Below are 12,623 nucleotides of genomic sequence, written 5' to 3'. Positions count from 1 at the left end.
CTTTCTTATAAAAAATAATAAATACATTTAAAAAAAGGTAATTGGTCCTATATGAACTGACTAGCAAGCAGAAAATAAGGCTTATATGAACTGCTGTTTACTCTTTAAGGAAGTTTGGACCAGCAACATAGATGGGTGTGCCAGGTGAGCCTGGGCACACCCTAATCACAGTGCCAGTTCCCCCTACTGCCTGGGCTTTCCCTGTGTTGCATATATTAGATATTCACCCATATAAATGACAGTATATACCATCTTAGATTAGCAAATGTCATGTGATGATTTTGAATAAAATTTGTCACATTTCCTAAATGTAGATTAAGATTATTTCACATCAAAGCTTTTGCGTAATATAAAATGTATCCAATGTTTTCCTTTTTCTAAAACATATTTACCTCAGGCTTCTAATAATAGTGTCCTTAATGATTGTTGTAATAAGGAGGCCCATAACATCCCTTGGGGCGAAAGTAGTGAGGATGAGGTGGAGGTGGAGGTGGCTGTGGAGATGAAGTTGGAGGTGGAGGTGGAGGTGGAGGTGGAGGTGGAGGATAACCTAAAGTAAAATAAGTTAGTCATGGCTGTTGCCAAAATGTAGTATTTTTTTGGTTATACATACATAATATGTGACTATATCACACAAGAACAATAATTTAAGAACATAAATAAATAAATATATATATATATATATATATATATATATATATATATATATATATATATATATATATAAAAAGAAACTTTACATTTACAAATACAGTACAGCTGTCTTTTAAAACTAGTAGGGTTGTTACTCTGGCCCTAAAAGGCATGGAGCATCCCCAAGACTTGGCTGAAATGCTGTGCGTAAAACAAGCAAAAAAGTAATAGTACTAATTAAAGTCAAGCACTGAATATAGCCAGCCCCATTGCTGTGCTGCTTTGCTTAGTTTCATTTGAGAATCCTGAACTGTATTTGGCTGTAGCCTTAAGCAATTGAGTTGAGTCGATATAGACATGATTTATGTATATTTGTACCACCAGGCTCAATAGAATATTTGAATTTTGCTTACCGGTACTTACCTTAGTGCTTCAGAATCATAGCATGTTTTCGGGATCTTGCTGGTCATTGTTTTTGACAATGTTATCTATTTTTTTTTTTTATTGTTTATTTCTTTATTTGACGTATTACAAGTTATAACAGACCAAGTTACAGTATCAGTATATATATTTTACAGTTTTGTTTGCTTATACCGCTAGTACATTATATTCTCGTTTTCCTATTTATTTCAATTGATCCGTGCAAAACAACTTTTTATATTTTTCTCTTATTCTTACTTGCCACTATCATATATACTACCTAACCATCCCTTAGACACAAGTATTTACAAACATACACACAGACATAGACACAAAAAATAAATAAATAAATAAAACACACGCACTCTCCGGGCGACAAATCCATAGCATACAGTGGTGTGAAAAAGTGTTTGCCCCCCTTCCTCATTTCCTGTTCCTTTGCATGTTTGTCACACTTAAGTGTTTCGGAACATCAAACCAATTTAAACAATAGTCAAGGAAAACACAAGTAAACACAAAATGCAATTTGTAAATGAAGGTGTTTATTATTAAAGGTGAAAAAAAATCCAAACCATCATGGCCCTGTGTGAAAAAGTGATTGCCCCCTAAACCTAATAACTGGTTGGGCCACCCTTAGCAGCAACAACTGCAACGAAGCGTTTGCGATAACGTGCGATGAGGCTTTTACAGCGTCCTGGAGGAATTTTGGCCCACTCATCTTTGCAGAATTGTCCTAATTCAGTTACATTAGAGGGTTTTCGAGCATGAACGGCCTTTTTAAGGTCATACCACAACATCTCAATAGGATTCAGGTCAGGACTTTGGCTAGGCCACTCCAAAGTCTTCATTTTGTTTTTCTTCAGCCATTCGGTGGTGGACTTGCTGATGTGTTTAGGATCATTGTCCTGCTGCAGAACCCAAGTTCGTTTCAGCTTGAGTACACGAACAGATGGTCGGACATTCTCCTTCAGGATCTCTTGGTAGACAGCAGAATTCATAGTTCCTTTTATCACGGCAAGTCTTCCAGGTCCTGAAGCAGCAAAACAGCCCCAGACCATCACACTGCCACCACCATATTTTACTGTTGGTATAATGTTCTTTTTATGAAATGCAGTGTTCCTTCTACGCCAGATATACTTGGACACACACCTTCCAAAGAGTTCCACTTTTGTCTCATCGGTCCACAGAATGTTGTCCCAAAAGTCTTGGGGATCATCAAGATGTGTTGTGGAGAAATTGAGACGAGCTTTGATGTTCTTTTTGCTCAGCAGTGGTTTTCTCCTTGGAACTCTGCCATGCAGGCCATTTTTGCCCAGTCTTTTCCTGATGGTGGAGGCATGAACGCTGACCTTAACTGAGGCAAGTGAGGCCTGCAGTTCCTTGGACGTTGTTGTGGGGTCTTTTGTGACCTCTTGGATGAGTCATCGCTGCGCTCTTGGGGTAATTTTGGGCGGCCGGCCACTCCTGGGAAGGTTCACCACTGTTCCATGTCTTCGCCATTTGTGGATAATGGCTCTCACTGTGGTTCGCTGGATTCCCAAAGCTTTGGAAATGGCTTTATAACCCTTTCCAGACTGATAGATCTCAATTACTTTCTTTCTCAATTGTTCCTGAATTTCTTTGGGTCTCGGCATGATGTGTAGCTTTTAAGGATCTTCTGGTGGACCTTACTGTGTCAAGCAGCTCCTATTTAAGTGATGCCTTGATTGTGAACAGGTGTGGCAATAATCAGGCCTGGGTGTGGCTAGAGAAATTGAACTCAGGTGTGGACAACCACAGTTATAGTATGTTTTAACAAGGGGGGCAATCACTTTTTCACACAGGGCCATGATGGTTTGGATTTTTTTTTTCACCTTTAATAATAAACACCTTCATTTACAAATTGCATTTTGTGTTTACTTGTGTTGTCCTTGACTATTGTTTAAATTGCTTAAGTGTGACAAACATGCAAAGGAACAGGAAATGAGGAAGGGGGCAAACACTTTTTCACACCACTGTAGTTTCCATAGTGAGTTATATATCACAAGCTGACAATGGAGAAGATTGTTTCTACCCACATCTTTTATAACTCTCTACCCCATTTTCCTTTCCCCCATTACTAGTGCGGGTGGAGCTAACTGTGGATCCGATATCCATCGTTTCCATATTTTAATCCAGTTATTGGATTCCCCCCTATTGCAACCAATTTGTTGTTCTTTCAAGAGGTTTTCATTTACCTGAAGACGCCAGTCCTCAAGTAAAGGTGCATTCGAAGATATCCACCTTAGAGCAATTAACTTACGTGCAATAAACAATAGACTGGTAACTAATATCATCACCTCCCTGGGAAAGAAACCTTCCTCGTCAAAATATCCCAGTAGACATGTCATAGGGGTCCTGTCAATATGTGTATTACATGTAGCATTGATTGTATTAACCACCTCTCGCCAATATCTAGCCACTTTTGGACAATTCCACATCATGTGTATTAAATCAGCTGGAGACTTTTGACATCTAGGACACTCCGGAGAATCGCGTCTGCCCCACTTAAATAATTTAACTGGTGTTCTATATACCCTATATATTATAAATAGTTGCGTCAGGCATTGAGCCGGTGATAATGATACTAGGGGTACCCTTCTCAAGATAATTTGCCAGTTTTCATATGAGATGTCCCCTATGTCTCTCTCCCAGCCTGTTCTACCCGGGCTGACAAATTTATCCGGATATAGTCTCATCAATTGACCACATAAAGACGAGATCAAGTCCTTTTTTTCCTCCCCGCTTGCTAATGATGTTATAAGTGGGGTAGGTTTTATCACTATCTTTTCCCTTCTAAACAGAGTTTGAATCGCATGCCGTAATTGTAAATATTTATAGAAGTGACTAGAAGGCAGTTGAAAGGATTCTTGCAGGTCCTGAAAGGAGCGCAGAACATTATGTGTAAACATCTGTTCTATATATTGGAGCCCCTTAGAGAGCCAGCTTTCGAATCCCTCCAATTTATATAATTCTTTGTATTGCTTATTCCCCCAAAGTGGGGAGTATTTTGAAACTCCTTCAAATTTCATTATACTCCTCATTTCCTTCCAGACTCTATTCATAAGTGTCGTTGTTAGACCCCTCCAGGTGTTACCCAGGGCTCCGGATTCCAACTGAGCCACAAGATTATATCGAAAACTGTTATTTAAGAGTAAAACCTGTATGGGGTCTTCCCAATTACTTCCCCCCCAGCCTGCAAAATTCTGAAGCTGGGAGGCTATGAAGTAGAGTCTTGGCTGTGGTACCGCTAATCCACCCCAATCCCTTGCCCTCTGGAGAATTGATAACTTAATTCTCGGGGTTTTTCCTTTCCATAATAGTCTACGAAATATTGATTCTGTTTTTTTGAACCATTTTAAAGTTATCCATATCGGTGAATTATGGAGTATATATATATATATATATATATATATATATATATATATATATATATATATACAGTGGTGTGAAAAAGTGTTTGCCCCCTTCCTCATTTCCTGTTCCTTTGCATGTTTGTCACACTTAAGTGTTTCGGAACATCAAACCAATTTAAACAATAGTCAAGGACAACACAAGTAAACACAAAATGCAATTTGTAAATGAAGGTGTTTATTATTAAAGGTGAAAAAAAATCCAAACCATCATGGCCCTGTGTGAAAAAGTGATTGCCCCCCTTGTTAAAACATACTATAACTGTGGTTGTCCACACCTGAGTTCAATTTCTCTAGCCACACCCAGGCCTGATTATTGCCACACCTGTTCACAATCAAGGCATCACTTAAATAGGAGCTGCTTGACACAGTAAGGTCCACCAGAAGATCCTTAAAAGCTACACATCATGCCGAGACCCAAAGAAATTCAGGAACAATTGAGAAAGAAAGTAATTGAGATCTATCAGTCTGGAAAGGGTTATAAAGCCATTTCCAAAGCTTTGGGAATCCAGCGAACCACAGTGAGAGCCATTATCCACAAATGGCGAAGACATGGAACAGTGGTGAACCTTCCCAGGAGTGGCCGGCCGCCCAAAATTACCCCAAGAGCGCAGCGACGACTCATCCAAGAGGTCACAAAAGACCTCACAACAACGTCCAAGGAACTGCAGGCCTCACTTGCCTCAGTTAAGGTCAGCGTTCATGCCTCCACCATCAGGAAAAGACTGGGCAAAAATGGCCTGCATGGCAGAGTTCCAAGGAGAAAACCACTGCTGAGCAAAAAGAACATCAAAGCTCTTCTCAATTTCTCCACAACACATCTTGATGATCCCCAAGACTTTTGGGACAACATTCTGTGGACCGATGAGACAAAAGTGGAACTCTTTGGAAGGTGTGTGTCCAAGTATATCTGGCGTAGAAGGAACACTGCATTTCATAAAAAGAACATTATACCAACAGTAAAATATGGTGGTGGTAGTGTGATGGTCTGGGGCTGTTTTGCTGCTTCAGGACCTGGAAGACTTGCCGTGATAAAAGGAACTATGAATTCTGCTGTCTACCAAGAGATCCTGAAGGAGAATGTCCGACCATCTGTTCGTGTACTCAAGCTGAAACGAACTTGGGTTCTGCAGCAGGACAATGATCCTAAACACACCAGCAAGTCCACCACCGAATGGCTGAAGAAAAACAAAATGAAGACTTTGGAGTGGCCTAGCCAAAGTCCTGACCTGAATCCTATTGAGATGTTGTGGTATGACCTTAAAAAGGCCGTTCATGCTCGAAAACCCTCTAATGTAACTGAATTAGGACAATTCTGCAAAGATGAGTGGGCCAAAATTCCTCCAGGACGCTGTAAAAGCCTCATTGCACATTATCGCAAACGCTTGGTTGCAGTTGTTGCTGCTAAGGGTGGCCCAACCAGTTATTAGGTTTAGGGGGCAATCACTTTTTCACACAGGGCCATGATGGTTTGGATTTTTTTTCACCTTTAATAATAAACACCTTCATTTACAAATTGCATTTTGTGTTTACTTGTGTTGTCCTTGACTATTGTTTAAATTGGTTTGATGTTCCGAAACACTTAAGTGTGACAAACATGCAAAGGAACAGGAAATGAGGAAGGGGGCAAACACTTTTTCACACCACTGTATATATATATATATATATATATAACAATTGAGGGGTCCAGATCATTTTTATGAGATTTGCACGGCCTACCACCGATAATGGCAATTTAGTCCACGCCATGCTCTTAAGTTGGAATTTGTTAAGAATAGGTGACAAGTTATCCATTAAATAGTTTTCTATTCTAGAGTTTATAATTATTCCCAAGTATTTAAATGATGACACTATTTTAACTTGAGGGGCCTCTTTTAACCTGGACAGACTAGAATTGTCTAAGGGAAGTAGTACTGAATTTATCCCAATTAATAATGTAACCAGAAAACGATCCAATTTTTTTTATTAGTGACATTAAGGAGCTTAAAGAACCTTCTGTATCCCCAAGAAACAGTAATGCATCATCAGCATACAAGGAGATTTTTTCAATCCTCGTTCCTAATAAATCCGCAAATAGATTCTGCCTGTCGGACGGCCTCGGCCAGTGGTTCAAGGGCCAGTGCGAATAGTAAAGGAGACAGGGGACACCCCTGTCTTGTTCCTCTGTATAATGGGAAAAATTCTGAAACCGTGCCATTTATTTGCATACATGCCCTCGGAGTGGCATACAGCATCCTGATCCACCTTATAAACTTGTCCCCCAGGCCAAACAAACCCAACACCTCCCACAGATATGTCCACTCGACACTTTCGAAAGCTTTCGCAGCGTCGAGTGACAAAATCGCTCTTGTCCCAATATTATCAGTTGGTATTTGCATATTCAAATAAAGCCTCCTTATATTAATAGCTGTAGACCTTGTTGGGATAAAGCCACATTGGTCACGATGAATCAATCCCTGCATATGTCTACTTAGTGTTTTAGCCAGGACCCTGGCTAAAATCTTAGCGTCCGAGTTCAACAATGATATTGGGCGGTAGGATTCCAGAGCCAAAGGGTCCTTTCCTGGCTTTGGTAATACAATAATACAAGCATCCCTCATAGATTCAGGAAGCCTGAATGATTCCAAAGCCTGGTTAAGGACCTTCAATAATTCTGGAAGCAAAACCTCACCATATTGTTTATATACTTCTGAGGGTAACCCATCAATACCCGGGGCTTTATCATTTGGACTTTCTTCCACTGCCTTAATCAATTCCTCCAATGTCAGAGGAGCTCCCAGTTTTTGTTTATCGTTTTCAGAAAGAGAGGGGAGTTTTAAAGGTTCTAAAAATTCTAGGGCTGCGGAAATTAACGATTAATTGTTCGATTAATCGTTAATTTCTTTGATCGATCAAAATAATTTTGATCGAGGACGATCCGCGGAGTGAGCTCCGCAGTCTCGCCCATAGGAAAGGCCGCGGCTTCGGCCTAGCTCCGGAGCCGCGGCCATCTTGGTCCACCCGTCGGTGGCCTAGACGCGCACGCTGGCGTCATCATCGCCCGCCTGCTTGTGTCTACTCTGAGGACGGACGGGTCTGCCTGCTGTCTATTCCAGACAGAGCAGACAATAATGAATATTAAGGTATGGGGGAGATGTGAGGAGATGTGGGCAGTACTTTATGGGGGGAGATGTGGGCAGTACTTTATGGGGGGAGATGTGGGCAGTACTTTATGGGGGGGAGATGTGGACAATACAGCATGGGGGGAGATGTGGGGGAAATGTGGACCGTACAGTATGGGGGAGATGTGGACATTACAGTTAAAGTTAAACTAACTTTCTACGTTTTTCTTAAAGTTTAATAAAAAAAAATTGTAAAAACTGTATATGCATTATAATTAATCGAAATTAGTCGATTAATCGATTAAAAAAAAAATCGATTAATCGAACAGGAAAATTTTAATCAGTAACAGCCCTAAAAAATTCTCTAAGTCTTGTCTCGGAACAATTAACTTTATTTTGATATAAATTACTATAAAAATGAACAAAGGATCGCATTATTTCCTTCTGGTCATAAGTAATATCTCCCTCCACTGTACGAATAGCAGAAATCATTTTACTATCTTCTTGGGATGTGGCTATTACTGATAGCATTCTGCCTGATTTTTCCCCTTCTTCAAAACTGCGACATTTAGACAAAAAGTCAGACCGCGCAGCCTTTTTCATAGAAGTCTGTTTATATAATAATTGTGCATCCTTCCACACCCTACGATTAGAGGTAGTAGGACTCTGAATATACTGAACTTCTTTCTGCTGCGCCTCTGCTGCTAACAGCGATTCCCGTTCTCTACATGCTTTTTTGTAGACGCTTATGGCCTTAACCAATAATCCTCTCAAAAATGCCTTCATGGTGTCCCATACTACCTGAGGTGATGTTGAGTTATTATTAATTTGAAAAAATTCAACTAAGGCCAACCTCATTTCATCCCCCTGATGGGGAACTTTAAACCAGAAAGCAGGAACTCTCCAGTTAGACCTAATTTTAGGCTTTATTTTATCTACTGTTACTACTAACGGTGAATGATCTGATGAATCCCTTGTTAAGTAATAAACATCAGAAACCCAAACAATAGCAGAGTCTGTTCCCAAGAACATATCTAACCTTGATAGAGTCTGAAAAGTACCAGAGCAACAAGAATATTCTTTAGAAGATGGATTCCTAAGCCGCCATATGTCATACAGTCCAAGCTCCTGAATATAATTGTAGAATGTAGTATTCACATTAGGGCCTGCTGGATATCTGTCCATGCTGGCATTGCATACATTATTGAAGTCCCCCATAATAAACATGGGGGTCCCTGGATTATCAGCCAATATGATCCCTATCCGTCGCATTACTTCACTGTTATATGGAGGAGGGATATGAATAGACCCCAAAATATATTGCGTAGAAAACAGTGTACATACCAGCAAAACAAACCTACCCTGTGGATCTATCCTTGCTTGCTTGCAGGAAAACTGGACCTTTGAGGAAATTAATATACTTGTTCCTCTTGCATAAGCTGAATATACTGAATGGTATTGAGTGGTGTACTTTTTATTCTGTAATAAGCTAACAGTATCTTTAGTTAAATGTGTTTCCTGCAAGCAAACAATCAACGGGTCATGCTGGACCAGTTTATTGAACATAGCACGCTTTTTAATAGGGTTCTTAATCCCTCTAATATCCCATGACCATATTCTGATCTTATTATCCATTATTAATTATATATACACACATGACATGGTGCCCATATTGTCCACATGATCCCCAAAATACGGTAAATCATACAACAGTAAGTCATTATACGGTCTTCCTCCATTTGAAGAGTTACAGACCTGACCAGCCCAACATTCAGTTGATCTCTTAAGCATATCGTACTGTAATAGACATAAACAAAATAATACAACAACATCAAGCAGTAACATGTAAATTGTCGCCCATACACACACACACCCACACACACAAAAAACAAAAAAGAAAACAAAAAAAAAGGAAAAAACAAAAAACAAACATTGTTTCCTGCAGGAAGGTGTATACAGGGGAGAAGGAAAAAAATCCATCCAGGCTTGAGCCCTAATGAGGAGGAGTTCTTGGACTATTGCAAGTACAAAAGCAAAAGCAGGGGCTCCCGCCTGTATAAAAAAATATATATAAAAGGGGAGGGATAAGGGAAGGAAGAGAATTTTTTTTTTTTTTTTTTTTGGTGGGTACAAGGAAAGGACAAGGAAAGGAAGGGGCAGGGTTGGGGACAAGGAAGAGAAAAAAAAAAAAAGAGTAAAGGTTAGAAAACAAAACATTTTTCTCCCTGTCCCCTCCCCCATATAGTACAGAGAAAAGTTCTTTTCCAAATCCCAGTCGCATTTCTTCACCTTCTATCGCATTTTTAACACATTTTTAATTTTTCATCATATTTTTAATCATTATCCTTTGCATTTATTCATAAAAAGTTCAGTTTCCTTGTACAACATCAGTGCTGTCAACAAGCGATGAAATACATTGCTCATTTTTGTCAAGCCAAGATGCCGCTGCCTTAGAATTCTCAAAAAAAAAAAAAAGTTTCTCCTCTAGCTATAATCCTTAATTTGGCAGGATAAAGCATGGCATATTGAACTTGAATATCACGAAGTCGCCTTTTAACATCTTTAAATTGAGCCCTTTGCTTTTGAACCTCAGCAGAATAGTCCGGAAAAAAGGAGATTCTAGACCCATTGCCTTTGATGGTGCCCTTAATACGAGCCAGTGATAATATTTTGTCTCTATCTCTGTAATGAAGCATTTTTAGGATAAACTGCCTTGGATATTTACCCAGACGTGGGGGTCTAGCAGGAATACGGTGTGCTCTCTCCACAGAGAAGAAAGGGGTAAAGTTTTTTTTGTCAAACACTTCCAGCAACCACTGCTCTATAAATTCAGTTGGCTTCCCCCTTCTAGGCGTTCAGGTATACCAAGGATTATTTCTTCTGAGTCTGTTCTCAAGGTCATCCATGCGATTTGCATTGCGACCCGACTGCATACCCATTTCCTTAAAGTCCCCCTGCATTAGGCTCATCTCTTCCTCCAAAGTAGCCACCCGCCCCTCCATTGCAGATGTTCGCTCACGTACTTTCTGCATATCCGGGGCGCATAATAGACACATCTTCCCTGAGATGGTTAAACTGAATAGATAGTGAAGTCAAGGTACAGTTACAATTTTGTACTGCCAGGAACACATCCTTAATTGTTGGTTCTCTCCCCATCTCATCTTGGACAGGCAGAGCAACAACACCTGAAACATTGCCCCCTTCTTTCTCTACTCTTTCCATCCGTCCAGCAGCCCCACTCTGCTCTGTTTGTATCGCCCCCTCCATTATCTCACATGAGTCAGCCTTCCCCTTTTCATTTCTCTCCGTCCTCATCACCTCCTCCATTTCCACTTCATCTCTCACTTTGCCTTTTATTATATCAGAAATATTATATGGATTAGACATACCAGGCATATTAGGCACTCTGTTTGCGTCCCGGTTCGCACTCCAAGGAAACCCTTCCAACCTTGCAGCTGCATCTTTTCCTCTATCCTTTTTCCCTGCCTGGAGTGAGGGCTGAACAGCACTTTCTTGCATACTTTTTTCTCCTGTTGTTCCACTTGTTCCAGTCTCCTTCAGACGCTTCTCCATTGCTCTTGTAACCAGATAAGACTGCAGGATGCAAGGTGCACACTGGGAAATGTATTCAGTAGATTAGTTTAGCAAAAGCCAAACACAGCAAACTTCAGACAAACTTTTCGTCTAACAGTGTGGCCGGTAAGGATTGAAGGAGGAAGATAATTAGGTCAGGGTTATCAGCAGTTCAGCAACTTCTCAGTGAAAAAACGGAGAGACACATAAATCTCCAGTAACCAGCTGGTGGAGCAGTGGAAAGCAGTAGAAAGCCAGGTGAATCCTTCCCCTATACCTCACTAATAGCCAGCTGATGGTCGGCAGGAGCACAGTGCTACAGCGTCCTCCTCTCACATTCTCAGCCTAGCCACTCCCCCTACATACATATTTTTTTACAGGTGTTATCTATTTTAACTTGCTGCATTGTGGGGTTCATTGAGGGATGTGCACAGGATCTTAACTTGCAATTTTTTTTATACATTAAAGTAGAACTAAAGACAATACTTTTTCATAGCTCCCAACTGTCCCTGATTTCGAGGGACTGTCCCTGATTTGTCCCTCTGTACCTCTTTCCTCCTCATTTGTCCCTCATTTTAGTCTGATCTATATAGTTGTATATAAAATGCACTATTTATCTTTCAAAAAGTGTTTCCCAGAGCTAAACCTTTCATCCAATTTTTAAAAGCCAATATAAAGGAATAGTAGTGTTAAAAAAAAAACACTCGTGGGTTTAACTTTTTTTAACCACTTAAGGACCGCCATATTGCCATTGTACGTCATTACAATGGCAAGGCAGGCACAAGCACGTACATGTTCCTGCCTGCCTTCCAGCGGGTGGGGGGTCCGCTGGATACGACAGTCCGGTTCGCTGCAGGAGCGATCCGTGATGAGGGGATGGCCGTTGGTTTCTGGCCACCCCCTCTGGATCGCTCCTGGCCAATGACGAGCTTCCTCCCACTGTGTATTGTATACACAGGAAGGAGCAAGTGATGTCATTCTCCTCGGGGCGGTCTTTTTGACCGGACTACGAGGAGAAGACAAAAAGTAAGTGCACCAAAACACTACACTGACACATAGGTACACATAGGTACACAAACCCCCCCCCCCCCCCCCCAAGTCACAGTGTCACTGATTGCAGTGATCATTTATTTACTGATCACTGCATTCAGTGTCAGTTGTAACAGTAAAAACTGTCAGGGCAGTTAGTGTTAGGTCCAGGGTAGCCCCCTATCACCCCCCAATAAAAGTTTAACCTCCTGATTGCCCCTAGAGTTAACCCTTTCACCCCCTTTTGCCAGTGTCACTAAGCAATCATTTTTCTGATCGCTGCATTAGTGTTGCTATTGTCGCTAGGTAGCTAGTTATTTTTTTAGGTTCACCGCCAGGTTTTTATAGCGCTAGGTACCCCGATATACTACCCAATAATGGTTTTAACCCCCTGATTGCCCCTAGAGTTAACCCTTTCACCCCCTTTTGCCAGTGT

General features: G+C 40.8%; 1 long non-coding RNA gene across 1 annotated transcript in view; it reads right to left on the bottom strand.

Moving 5' to 3' along the window:
* The window catches only part of LOC143925445 (uncharacterized), a 30,406-nt gene extending 18,931 nt beyond the window's left edge, over positions 1–11,475 (bottom strand). The window contains exons 1-2 of the long non-coding RNA XR_013261983.1: positions 10,975–11,475; positions 393–550 (exon numbers count right to left, since the gene is read on the bottom strand). This is a non-coding gene — a long non-coding RNA (uncharacterized LOC143925445). The remainder of the gene's footprint in view (positions 1–392; positions 551–10,974) is intronic.
* Between the last annotated feature and the right edge of the window lie 1,148 nt (positions 11,476–12,623).

Source organism: Lithobates pipiens, unplaced genomic scaffold, assembly GCF_037356315.1.
Source record: "Lithobates pipiens isolate NorthernLeopardFrog02 unplaced genomic scaffold, aLitPip1_a1.2 Scaffold_22, whole genome shotgun sequence".
Lineage (NCBI taxonomy): Eukaryota > Metazoa > Chordata > Amphibia > Anura > Ranidae > Lithobates > Lithobates pipiens.
The sequence above is the reverse complement of the archived record's forward strand: the minus strand, read 5'-3'. Positions and strand labels throughout refer to the sequence as shown.